We start from the raw sequence: 12789 nt of genomic DNA, 5'->3' as shown, positions 1-12789 counted from the left end.
GGCCCAAAAAATGGTAGCATCACTCACTGTGGAATACAGTTCTGGGTGCTAATACAGAATTATTAAGCATACAAAACATTAAGACATAAGACACTACAACAGGTTGCCCAGGGAGGTCTTGGATGCCCCTCCCTGCAGGTGTTCAGGGTCCTGAGCAAGTTGGTCTAGTGGAAGGTGGCTCTGCCCATGGCAGGATGATCTTTAAGGTCCCTTCCAACCCAAATTATTCTATGAATCTATAAGCTTCTCCTTTCTCACAGCTAAGGACCAGGCTGTCCTCTTAATGAGTTTAAGCTGGAAAAGTGAAGAGGAAAATGATCTCTATTAATGGCAGATATGGTGATTAGATGTGTTGCATCAACAATACAAGGGCCCAGATCCACTAAGTGTAAACTGATGAGAGCCTGACAATGGTGAATGAATTATCACCTGGAAGCTGATGGAGCTACTCTGAGGGAAGATGAGATCATGTTTCCTTTGCTGTAGGACTGGTGGGAAATTGCTGCCAACATTTTTTTTCCCCCCTTCAGAGACCAAAAAAAGCACAGCAGTTTGTTGAGATCAACACCTTTCCTGTTAGAGTTTTGTCAGAAACAATCTGTTTCACAAAGGACTTTGCTGTTTTCAAGAGACATCCTCTGTTTTCCCACATTGGTTGCATTCCTCTTGCTAAGGCTCTCTCTTGCAATGCTGAGACTTCTATTCCAGAGCAGTCTGCAGTGCACTAAACCACCCTGGCCCACAAGAACACGTCATGGTTTCATATGTCATTGCTAGCATGGGGTTTACTCCTCTGAGCAAGTCCTTCTACCAGTGCTGTTCATTAAGTAGGGTTTTTAACCACCCATTAGCCCATCTGGGGAGCTGAGGTGGGGGAGTTGCAGCCTGCCTCTGGTTTCAAGCATGTAAATGTTTCTCCTCCATGCTCCCAATGTTTCAGAGGGTATGATTTAAAAGTGCTGGAAAGAAAGAGTAAAGGGGGAGTAGCCTGGGCTCAGGAGGGCTCCCTCAGGCAGGATATGACTTAGATCCAAGGGGAATGGCTATTTTCATCATGCTGGTACATGGCATAGCCTGCGAGACAGAAGAGCTGCTGCTGATTTAACCTCTCTGAGGACACAGCAGCTCTGAAGAAACCCTTTGGATTTCTGCTACCAGTTGTGACCTCTGCAGATGCAATTACTTGTCTGAGCCATCTTCTGGACAGAGACAGCTCAACCATGTTACCTTCAGCCTCCCACTGCACCCACAAATAGCTGCAGGAGACACTGGAAGCTTCCACTCCTTCCCTGCTAATAGGGCTGAGGGGAGGTTCAGCACTGCTGGGGGCCAACAGCAAACATCCAGGCCAAGGGCAGAGCTTCAGCTGACACTTCAGCAAACAGGCTCCAGAGAACATCTCCCACCCTGCTCTGTGACTCCTGGCCAAACGTGAAACACCTGCATGTGTATTGCATTATTGTCACCATTTCCTGCTTGTTGTTGCTGCCTTTTGCTCTAACACCCCCATTATTGTATTTCTTTCTTCAAGCCTCTCTGTTTAATTCTCAAACCTGGAAACTGCCTCGATGGTGAGAGAACAAGGAGCTTTGCAGCCCCAAAACACACACTAGACGGCAAGTGAATGTGGGTGAGGAGCCCTTAACTGGTCTCAGCATCTGTGCACAGCCTGCTCTAGCTGGGCGTTAGAACATCTCGTGCTGAAATCTCACTGCAGCTGGGCCCAGCCTGCAGCTGGGTAAAACCAACAAGGTGTGTGGAGCTCATTTCTGCAGCTCAGCTAGTGAAGGGCGAGGTCCACCACGCACCCATGCCCTCATCCTCAGCTTAACCTTGGGTAAAACAATCCACCCAAACGTGGGTAGAGCTCTTGCTTGCTCCCAGGTGAAGATTAACACTGCCAGATTTGTATCAAAGCGAGGCAGATGCTGCAAAATGATGACAAAGAAATCTCTAGGCTTGGTTCACCTATTTCACCTCTTCAGGCAGCCTGGCTGGTACCAACAGTAGTGTGACCAGCAGCACAAGGGCAGGGAGCACCTCCTGAGGAGGAAGTTCTTCAGCATGAGAGTGGTGAGAGCTGGAATGGGTTGCCCAGGGAGGTGGTGGAAGCCTCATCCCTGGAGGTGTTCAAGGCCAGGCTGGATGAGGCTGTGGGCAGCCTGCTCTAGGGTAGGGTGTCCCTGGGCATGGCAGAGGGATTGGAACTGGCTGCTCCTTGTGGTCCCTTCCAACCCTGACTGATTCTATGATTATCCCCCTGGACTGAACACTAGTGAGGCTGTACCTAAAGTAGCAGGTTCAGTTTTGGGCTACTCACTCCAAGAAGGACATTGAAGGCCTGGAGAAGGTCCAGAGGAGGGCAATGAGGCTGGCGAAGGGTCTGGAGAACAGGGCTTATAAGGAGCAGATAAAGAAATTATTTGTTTGTTTTTCCTGAAGGAAAGGAGGCCAAGGACAGACCTTCTCAACTCCCTGAAAGGAGGCTGGAGCCAGGTGGGAGTTGGAACAAGTCCTAATACAGGAGGATATGGTCTCAGGAGAAGCTTAAGCTGCACATTAGCAAGAATTTCTTTCCCAAAAGGGTTGTCAAGCCCTGGGACAGGCTGCCCAGGGCAGTGGTGGAATTCCCATCCCTGGAGGGGTTTCAAAGCTGTGTAGATATGGTGCTGGTGGGCATGTTAGTGGTGGCCTGACAACGCTGTGAAGGGTTGGGCTTAATGATCTGAAGGATCTCTTCCAACCCAAAGGACTCTGCGACTCAATGGCACACAGGTGTCCAAGAGCAAGGAGTTACAGCCACACAACAGCAGTTAAAAGAGCAACCCCCACCAGCAGCTCCTTTTCCTGCTTTGCAGCTTGTACAATAGGCAGCTGGGCTTTGGGGTTTTGGGTTGGTTTTTGGTTTGGCTTGGTTTTGTTTTGTCTTCCCTTTGATCAAGCCACCCCAGTAACACCAGTTCTCAAGAGCTGCTTTCATGCCTCGTTGAATGTCTTTTGCATCTTTCTCAGGATGCCAGTGTCAGCTGAACCTTCCAGCAACGTAGCTCACGTTGGTGCTGGGAGCAGCATGTGCTTCAGCCACAGGAGAAGCACTAAACCCAGCCTGACACCCAGGGCAAGGCTTCAGGAAATAAGGAATATCAATAAGGTCACCAGAACTGTAAAGCAGCACTGGTAACCCATGCCCTGGGCTGGAAAAGGGGAGTTAACATCTCTAGAGAGTGTCTCCAAATGGCTTTGCATCAGAGACAGTTTGCTTTTTGGTTTCTTTTCTGCTGCAAGCACAAGCTGGGGTCAGAAATGCAGTGTAAACCTCAGCAAGGATTTGCATCCCCAGCCCAGTCTGTTCAAGGCAAATCCAACTTCAAGTTACATCAGCCCCTGGGTGGACTTTTGGGGCAATAACCACAGAATCATAGGCTCATAGAACCATTTTGGCTGGAAAAGGCTTTTAAGATCATCCAGTCCAACCATTCTTTAACTCCACCAAGGCTGGTGATAAACCATGTGCCTCAACACCACAACTTGGCTTCTTCTAAACACCTCCAGGGCTGGGGATTCAATCACCTCCCTGAGGAGCCTGGTTCAGGGTTTGAGAACCTTTTTAGTCAAGAAGCTTTCTTCTAATGTTCAACCTAAACCTCCCCTGGTGCAACTTGAGGCCCTTATAATGGTTAAACACCAGAGAGATGCAGCTCCTAGAGCGTGAAAGGGACTTGGAAGCCAAATCCTGCTTGTAAAAGGCAGGTGAGCAGATCCATGCAGAGAATATCTGTGCTCTGGAGATGCAGACATGCAAGGCCAGCCACTGGAGGCAAGAAGACAGCAGAAAAGCAGCTCTGGTGGGCTTTGTCCAGGCTAATTTTAACAGAACTTCCACCACTTCCCATAGGAAACTACTTCACAGCCCAAAATGTCTCTCACTGTCAGCAAGTTTCCCTGATGTTTGACTGATATTTTTCTTCTCTTTGGCTTCCTCTAATAAGAGCCCAAATAGTTCCTCTCCTCCCCTTGGATGCTATTAGATAGCTTTAATGACCGCTCAGCAGCTTGCAGCCAAACTGAATTCCATGATCCTGCCCCTCCTGGCAGGTATCTTGGCCAGAATTAAGGAAATCACTGCAGATTTACCCTGAGATAATCAGGATCCACAGCATGCTGCAAGCTGTTAATAAATAGAGGGGGATCAGAGCCATTTGGTGAAATCCTTAATGACTTAACAGCTTGAATTCAGCCTTATTGTTTGCTCTTATTATTCCTCTCTTATTGTGAAAACATGTGTGGGAGAAGCAGCATTTATTCTGGGGGCCTGATGGAGTAGCAGCCAAAGCTATTAGACTCTTGGGCCACTCTGAAACTGAATTAAAATGTTAATTTCATTTCCACAGCCATTCCTCCTCTTTTTCCCCCCCTTCTTTTACAAGAGATTTTTGGGTTTAAACTTATTACCCATCTTAGTTTAACAAGAGAAAAGCTGTTTGTCCTCCTGAGTGACACACACACTCTGCATGCAGACCTCAAGAATGAGTTTAAGATGTGTTTTAACACAGAGCAAACTTGCTCTGCTGGCTATAAGAAGACCCTTTACAATATTCCTATACAGTATTTTAGTGTGATGTGGTTTTAAAGATGGGGAAAGAGAAGTGGAGCGAGGCCACAGTGACTTCCCCGTGGCAGAGTGTAGACCAGCAGCTCAAATCACTGTCTCCCAATTTAGTGCTCTTGTAAAACCCTGCAGCTCCCATTGCCCCCCCTCCCAGTTTGTGACTTAGACTCACAGAATCAGCCAGGGTTGGAAGGGACCACAAGGGCTGTCTAGTTCCAACCCCCCTGCCATGCCCAGGGACACCCTACCCTAGAGCAGGCTGCCCACAGCCTCATCCAGTCTGGCTCTAAACACCTCCAGCCATGGGGCCTCAACTACCTCCCTGGACAGCCCATTCCAGGCTCTCACCACTCTCATGATGAAGAACTTCCTCCTCATGTCCAGTCTGAACCTGCTCACCTCCAGTTTTGCTCCATTCCCCCCATGTCCTGTCACTACCTGATAGCCTGAAAAGTCCCTCCTCAGCGCTCCTGTAGCCCTCTTGCAGAACCACACTCAGCTTCAGCTCACCCAACAACCCTCAACCCCAGACTGGTAACCCAGTAAAGGTGTTACTGAGAGGTGGCCCAACTGAGACAGCTGTCACTAAGTGCCACATCTAAGCCACATTTAAACACCTTCAGCCTGTACTGAGAATACTTTCCTTAATGTCCAGCCTAAACCTACCCTGGTGCAGCTTGAGGCCTTTACCTCTTGTTCTGTCACTAATGACCTTAGAGGAGAGCCCAGCACCAACCTCTCTCTGTTGTCCTTTCAGGTAGCTGTAGGGGGCCATAAGGTCTTCCCTCAACCTCTTCTTCCTCAGACTAAACATCCCCAGTTCCCTCAGCTTCTCTTCATAAGACTTCTTCTTACCAACAACTCATAAGACTTCATAAGACTTGCTCTTCCCCTTCACCAGATTGGTAGAGCAGGGCTCATAGTTGGTTCTGGTGATCTCAAGAGTCTTATCCACCCTGAATGGTTCTAGAGAGCTTTGCTCCATCCCAATAAACCAACCAATTTCCACCTTTGTGGAGACAGAGGTGGAGCCAGGAGGATGGGGCAGCACCACCAAATATTTCTCACCTCAAGGAGGTGACTGAAGACTTTGAAAACGAGAAGCAGCACCTTCAACAGGACCATTCTGCTGTGCTGGCAGCCTGCTGAGCCCAAGCTGCTCGGTCATAGCCATTCTATTGTCATATCTAGTAACAATTCATCATCCTTGAGGGGGTGGGGAAAGTAGCTGGTGGAAATGACATTCTTCCACAAGGCTTTTAACCCTTGAAATCCTGGCACTTTCCAGGCTGCCTGCCAAGCTGTTTCCCAAGGGAAGGAGTGTTTGTGAAACTGTCAGCATGCTAAAGACCTCCTTCAGTTCAATCAAACCCTGGCACCAGCTTAAAATAAAAGCAGCATCCCTAATGTGGAGATGTGGGAGATAGAGGTGAGCTGGGTTCCTTTGCTGCCTGTTTACAAACAGTGGGCTTTGAGCCTTCAGCCACCTCCTGTCTCTGTTCTGTAGCAGCAAATCCCACGTTTGTGGTGATGGGAAAACTTTGCCATGCTCTCAAAGAGCCTGATTTACCAAATGGAAGCCAGGCAGAGCAGTGAATAACAATGCTCTGGTGAGTAGAGCAACCTAACAACTGCCCTTCTGCTCCTTCTGTAAATACTCCAAGAGGTTAAACGTCTTGGCTGAGGTCATACAGAGAAAGTGAGGGCGAGAGCCTCTAAGCCACTATCTTAACAACCCAGAGGTGATTGCAAGTTGGATTAGTGTGGCCATAAGAAGCTTGCCCATGCTGTTTCTAAGAATGCTGTGGCTAATGAGGGTTCTGCTCCAGAGCTGCATGCTTTTTCTTTCCCCAGCTGATGAATTAAGGAGTAAAGGAGAAGTCTAAAGCAGAAAGTAGTTTGCTACCAAGCAATAAAGGCTCATGTGTAGACAAGACTGGTCCAAACTTTAGCTGTCCCAGCACTCATGACCACTCTCATCCATCCCAGATGGAGTTTGTCCAGCCAAATGGGAAGGCTCTTAAGGTACCATCACATCTCCTTCAGATTTGACAGCCTGGAGCTGAGGGTTGTATGGTGGACAGAAGCTGAGTGTGGTTGCACAACTCAGAAACTGGGAGGCAATGGGAGCTGCAGGGTTTTACAGGAGATGGAGGAGAGCACTAAACTGAGAGACAGAGATTTGAGCTGCTGGTCTTTACTCTGACATAGGGAAGTCACTGTGGCCTCACTCCACTTCCCTTTCCCCACCTTCAAAACAATATAATACCAAAATGCTGCATAGGAATATTGCAAAAGCTCTTCATATATCCCCAGGCCAAGTTTGCTCTGTGTTAATGCACATCTTCAACTCCTTCCTAGCTTCTACTCTTCAGCTGCTGTTTTAGAACTAAACTGCCACAGCCCCACCAAATCTGAAGCAGTCTGACAGCTCATGGCAAGGAGAAGGCTTTAGGTGGGATCCCAAACCAGAAAGGCAGTTACCCCTGAATCATGTTGCTCTCTCTCAGGTCACAGCAGCTACTTGGAATTGCAGGAAGATGTGGAGGGGGTGGAGGTGGTATTAATTAGGTCATCTGTTATTTCACTCCTGAATTTCCCTCCATGAACTAACAGGCTCACAGCACAACATCATGGGCCAGATCCTCTGATGGTGCTTTGAAAAATGCCCCCTACCACCTCTCTTCTTTAGGCATCCTTTTTCTCTGAGCCTTGGCTTGCCATATGTCTAAGGAGGAGAGTAGCACTGGGGTGCTTTCTGATTCAGGGGGACACTGAGGATCACTCAGCCCTGAAGCTGAGGGCAAGGGACACACAGACACAGCCCAGTGCTGTGTGCACAAAACACAAGAGACTTCCACTGTGTGAGCAGTGCCAATCCCAGCTGCCCAAGGTGAAAATGTCCCAGTAGCCCCAAAACCCAGGCTTGCCAGAAAGCTAAATACACAGCAGGCAGGGGAAAGCTTAAAACCAGCTGAATTAGAGGCAGCATGAACAGCTCACAAGCAGGAAACGGCTCTGGACCCAGCCCACAGCCCCCAAAGGTGTCAGTTGACAGCACAGGATGGGAAGTTGATGGTAACTGTAATACCAAGTGAGCAGCCACATGCAAAGCAATGATTGAGAGGGGAGGGGGAAGGCCTTGGCTGTGCTCCTCAGGGACTCACAGTTCCCACTGGCTGGTTTGGGCTGGGTGAGGGGTGCAGCATTGTGCCCTTCCCAAGGACTAGCAGTGGCACAGCAGCACATCCCTGTGCTCCCAAAAGCAAATGCTGGCACCTGTGGCACTTTCCAGCCTTTGAGGGATGAAGACACACAGGGATGTGGCAGCAAGCCCTTTACAAGCCCCCCTCCAAAGAGACAGCAACCTGAGGGACATCCACTTCTTGTCTGTCTATCTGTGTGCAGGGGTGGAGGGAGCTGAGTGAGCACCCAACCCTGGGCACCTCGCTTCTCCTCACAACAGAAACAAACTACCCTTCCATCCAAACCAGAATACAACTCAGAACATAAGAGAAACTGCAGAATTTGATCTCCCAAAGCACAGTCTTCTACCTAGACAAGGAAAATGCCTCTGTTCTCCTAAACAGACGTGGAAAGATTAGGGAATCAGTATAAGAAAAGGGATTTTTCAAGGGAAGCACCAGCTCAGACCTTTATAGAAGATCCTACAGCGCTGGGTGAAGCTGGAAACGGAGAGAGCAAAAGCAAACCAGCAGCAAAACAAACCGTGGATGTCCTCAGAAAAGAACAACAGGTACCTCCAGCCCCCCAGCAAGACTTTTAAAGAGCCTCTCTCCCCACCGCCACTTACTACTTAGCCGCAAGACCAAGGGCAGGGCTTATGTCCTCCACGGCTCCCCACACTTGGCTCCGATCTCTTTGCAACTACCTGGCGCTATCCTCTGCGCCGGAGCTGGAGAGGATGGAAATGCCATAGTGCTTGCAGCAGGGCTGCCTATTCAAAGGGAGGGGGAGTGGTCAGCCCCGCACCCAGGGCGGTGGGAAAGGCTTGCTCCATGCTGCTCACGCTCAGCCAGCCCAAAGCCACCCCTGGCAGATGTCACGCCGGCGGGAACCGTGGCACCTAGAGCTGGGCATGGGGACCTGCCAGCCCCCGACCCATGCAGCGGTGGCCTTCGGGTTCACGCTGCTCCCGTGTCCTCTAAAGCCATCCGAGGACTTCAGGGTGCTTTGCGAGTGATACTCCAGCCCCTCAAAATCACTCCCAGGTGGAGCTTATTCTTGCTCGGAGATTAAAAGAAGGCACACAGTGCATGACCGGGGTGAGGTTTATCTAGCCCTGACCCTCAGCTTAGCTGCTGCCTCTGCTTAGAGGTGCCTGCAAACCTGCTGTTTCCTCCTAAGAGGTCCCCCGGGCACCTCTGCCTTTCCTGCTTCCATGCATATCCCAGGACATTGTGGTGCCTGCTTTGCTCCTAACCCTGGGAAGGAACCAGCCTGGGAACAAATGCTAATCCCCCTCATCATGTACCTCTGGCCATGGCAGCTGCCTTTGAAAGCCCAAAGGCTGAAGCAACCTCCCCTCTGTAAGGCACCAGACAGGGGAGATGCTCAGGCAGCAGTGAGACACTGGTTCGGCTCCCTCCTTTGAAGGAGGTGTTTGCCCCAGCCTGCATCACCCCAAACACTGCTTTGAACGCAGGTGTTAAAGGAGGGCAAAGGCTCGCTGGAGATGAAAAGTCTTCTAGGGCCAAAAAGGCAGGAGAGCAGGAAAAGAGAGGGAGGCAGAAGCCACAGGTTGCAGCAGGTTCACTCCAAAATCTCAGTGATAAATTCCCTGCTCCACTTTGGAAGCCAGAATTTGAGGCTGCCCTCTCCTAACAACTTTGCCTTCCCCATACCAGCCTTCCCGACCCTCAAAACCTGGCCGGACACCCCCAGACCCGGGAAGCAGGAGGTTATGATCCTCCTGCCTCTCTCCCTCTCAGACTCCGGGCAGCAAAACTGCTTTTTCCTCCAGGAGAGGGCTCCAGGCTGAAAATCCTCTCCGGCTCCAGCACAGATCCCAGTCACGTTGTCTTCGTCAGACCCTGCCAGCAGCCCCACGAGTGGGGCAAAGCCCAGACACCAAGGGTTAGGTGTTTGCTGTGCTGAGACACCTCATTTATGGGCAAAACGGGAGGCTGGGAAGAGCTGCTGTGATTTCCCCTAGAAATCCTAAGAGGAAACTCGAGTATAAGAGCCAAGAAAGACACAGCCATGAGACTAAGCCTTGACACAGAATATTCTGCTTGCCAGGCTACTGGCACAAGTGTCTTCTTTTCAGCACCCACACAAGAATAAGGTGCAGGACCACCACTGGAAGTCCAGACTGGAACACTGGCCAGACTGGGGAGGGAATGAACTCCTGGGGACCCTTTCCCCAGCCCAAACTGGATATTTTGGATATGCTCTGCTTAAGTGGGCATTTGCAAAGTGCAGACTGAAACTGCCTTTGCTCTCACATGGCTGATGTCACAGACTGCATCAGGTTGGAAGGGACCCCTGAGGGTTATTTTGTCCAACCCCCCTGCAGTCAGATCCCCCCTCCAACTAGATCACAGTATCACAGTATCACCAAGGTTGGAAGAGACCTCACAGATCATCAAGTCCAACCCTTTACCACAGAGCTCAAGGCCAGACCATGGCACCAAGTGCCACGTCCAACCTTGCCTTGAACAGCTCCAGGGACGGCGACTCCACCACCTCCCCGGGCAGCCCATTCCAGTGCCCAATGACTCTCTCAGGGAAGAACTTTTCCTCACCTCCAACCTAGGTTTCCCCTGGCACAGCCTGGGGCTGTGTTCTCTCGTTCTGGTGCTGGCCACCTGAGAGAAGAGAGCAACCTCCCCCTGGCCACAGTCACCCCTCAGGTAGTTGTAGACAGCAATAAGGTCTCCCCTGAGCCTCCTCTTCTCCAGAGACTGCCTGAGACCACATCAAATCCTTCCTTCTCGTACAGAGCTTCTGAGCTGCCAAATGCTTTGCAGACAAATCAAATGTGCAAACCCAGTGGTCAGCAGGCATAAAAGCCTCTCTTATTCTACACCTCCCAGCCTGGGGAGGTTGTTCAAAGGTGCACAGTGACAAGTACCAAGACAACCCCAATATTCCTGCACATAAACTGCTAAATAGGTTCTTCTCCAGCTCCTAAATGAAGAATGAGTCTCTCTTTTAGCACTCTCACCTTAGCCACACACAGCTACACGTGGCCCAAATATATGTTACCTGTTGGACTTGCAGTCTTGAGGCACTGATCCCTCCTGCAGCTCTTTTAAGGCAGGAAATTCTTCACAGGGTTGCCATCTCCTTGGGAAGGTTTCCAGCCTGCTGGGGCTTTGCTACAAAGGCTCAGTCACGTCTGAGAGCCAAAGGAAGACGAATGGCTCCAGCCATCAATTTTGATCTGGGCAACTCTCTCGGAGGCTGCAGGATAACCTCGCTGGCAGCTGTGAACAAGATGTTTTTTCCCTGGGCTGGATGTTTTGCTCTGCAGCAGACAGTCCTCCCAATACAGTCATCTATATATTAATAGCCTCTGCATTATGGCTGTCCAATTCAGTGTGTGTCTGCAGAACAGAGAGGCTTCTGCTTTCAGCTCTTGCTCGCAAGGCAGCACCATGTCTGCTGGGTGCAGGTCCCCTCCCTCAGCTTGCAGGTGGCCACCTGGTTTTGGGGTCACTGCTGTCACATTGGTCTCCTAAGCCCGTGGCTTCAGCTGGCAACAAAAAGCTGAGTGAAGTTTTGGGTGGCTCATGGAATTTATCAGAAAGCTTGTTGTGAGAAGTACTTTCCACTGCAGATGGTTTGGATTTTCTTTGTGCTCATAAAAAAAAACCATAAAATGATTCCTTAATGTTGAGCTTTAAGCAGTTATTAAAGGTTTTTACCAAAGCTGAGATGTCTTGTAGGCATTTCATGGGCTGTGCACTGCTAGGCTGCTTAATTTTAGGGGCACACAGGCTCCTCCTGGAAGGTGCTGCCAGCAGAAGCAGCCCCATAGAAACATGGAATGGTTTAAGTGGGAAGGGACCTCAAAGCTCAGCCAGTTCCAACCCACTGCCATAGGCAGGGACATCTCCCACTAGAACAGGTCCCTCAAGGTCTCATCCAACCTGGCCTTGAACACCTCCAGGGAGGTTGTGGAGCACAGAAGCACCGAATGTGATCTTTGATCCCATTCTGTGCTTCTGTGCTCCACAACCTCCCTGGGCAACCTGTGCCAAGGTCTCACCACGCTCAACCTGTGCCGGTATCTCACCACCCTCACTGGAAAGAATCCTTTCCTAACATCTAGTTTCAATCTCCCCTCTGCCAGTTTAAAACCATTCTCCCTTGTCCTGTCATTACAAGACCAAATCATCAAATCACAGAATATCACCTTTGAGATCTTCCAATCCAACCTTCAACCCAGCACTGCAAGGTCACCACTAAACCATGTCCCTAAGCACCAGAGCCAGGCCCTGTTTAAACATCTCCAGGGATACTGACTCCATCAGTGCCCTTGGCAGACCATTCCAATGTTTGAGAAGCCTTTCAGTGAAGAAATACCTTCTAATATCCAGCCTGATCCTCCCCTGGGGCAGCTGCATCCATTTCCTCTAGTCCTGTTACTTGCCACCAGGGAGAGGATTTATCACTATAGTGGAATGGATGGGAGAAAGGAAAGCAGCATCATACTGAAGGTGCCTATGACTGGAGAGGGATCCTGGAGCTGCAGGGGAGCTGTGGGGAGTGAACATACATCCCCTGGGCAAAATTCATCACAGCCACTGCTCTGAGCCTCACTGACAGTCACCTACCACAATCCATCTCCTTGCAGCACTCAGATGACTTTCCAGGGAGAGATCCTGCACATTTGTCGTCCTGCTTGAGGATCATAACCCACTAAGCTGCATGTAATAAGCTTCCAGCTCCCTTTATGGATCTATAAGTATTATCATTTCCACATTACACTGGAAAAGCAGAGCAGGAATTGATCAAGACACTTCTAGCACCCAAATCTGTCTGCCTTTAGTTGGTGGTACTTGCTGATCACAGTACAAGGAAGCAAAGAAAAAGGATCTTGATTTGGAGCCTCCTTCCCAGTCATGAGAGAAGGTGATCAAGGAGCTGCCTGTGCTTGGAAATCTTGTGGCAGATTTGCCCAGGTTACAGCAGCATTTCCCTCCTGCCCC

Source organism: Pogoniulus pusillus, chromosome 38 (genome assembly GCF_015220805.1).
Source record: "Pogoniulus pusillus isolate bPogPus1 chromosome 38, bPogPus1.pri, whole genome shotgun sequence".
Classification (NCBI taxonomy): Eukaryota; Metazoa; Chordata; class Aves; order Piciformes; family Lybiidae; genus Pogoniulus; species Pogoniulus pusillus.
Note: the sequence above shows the minus strand (reverse complement) of the source record.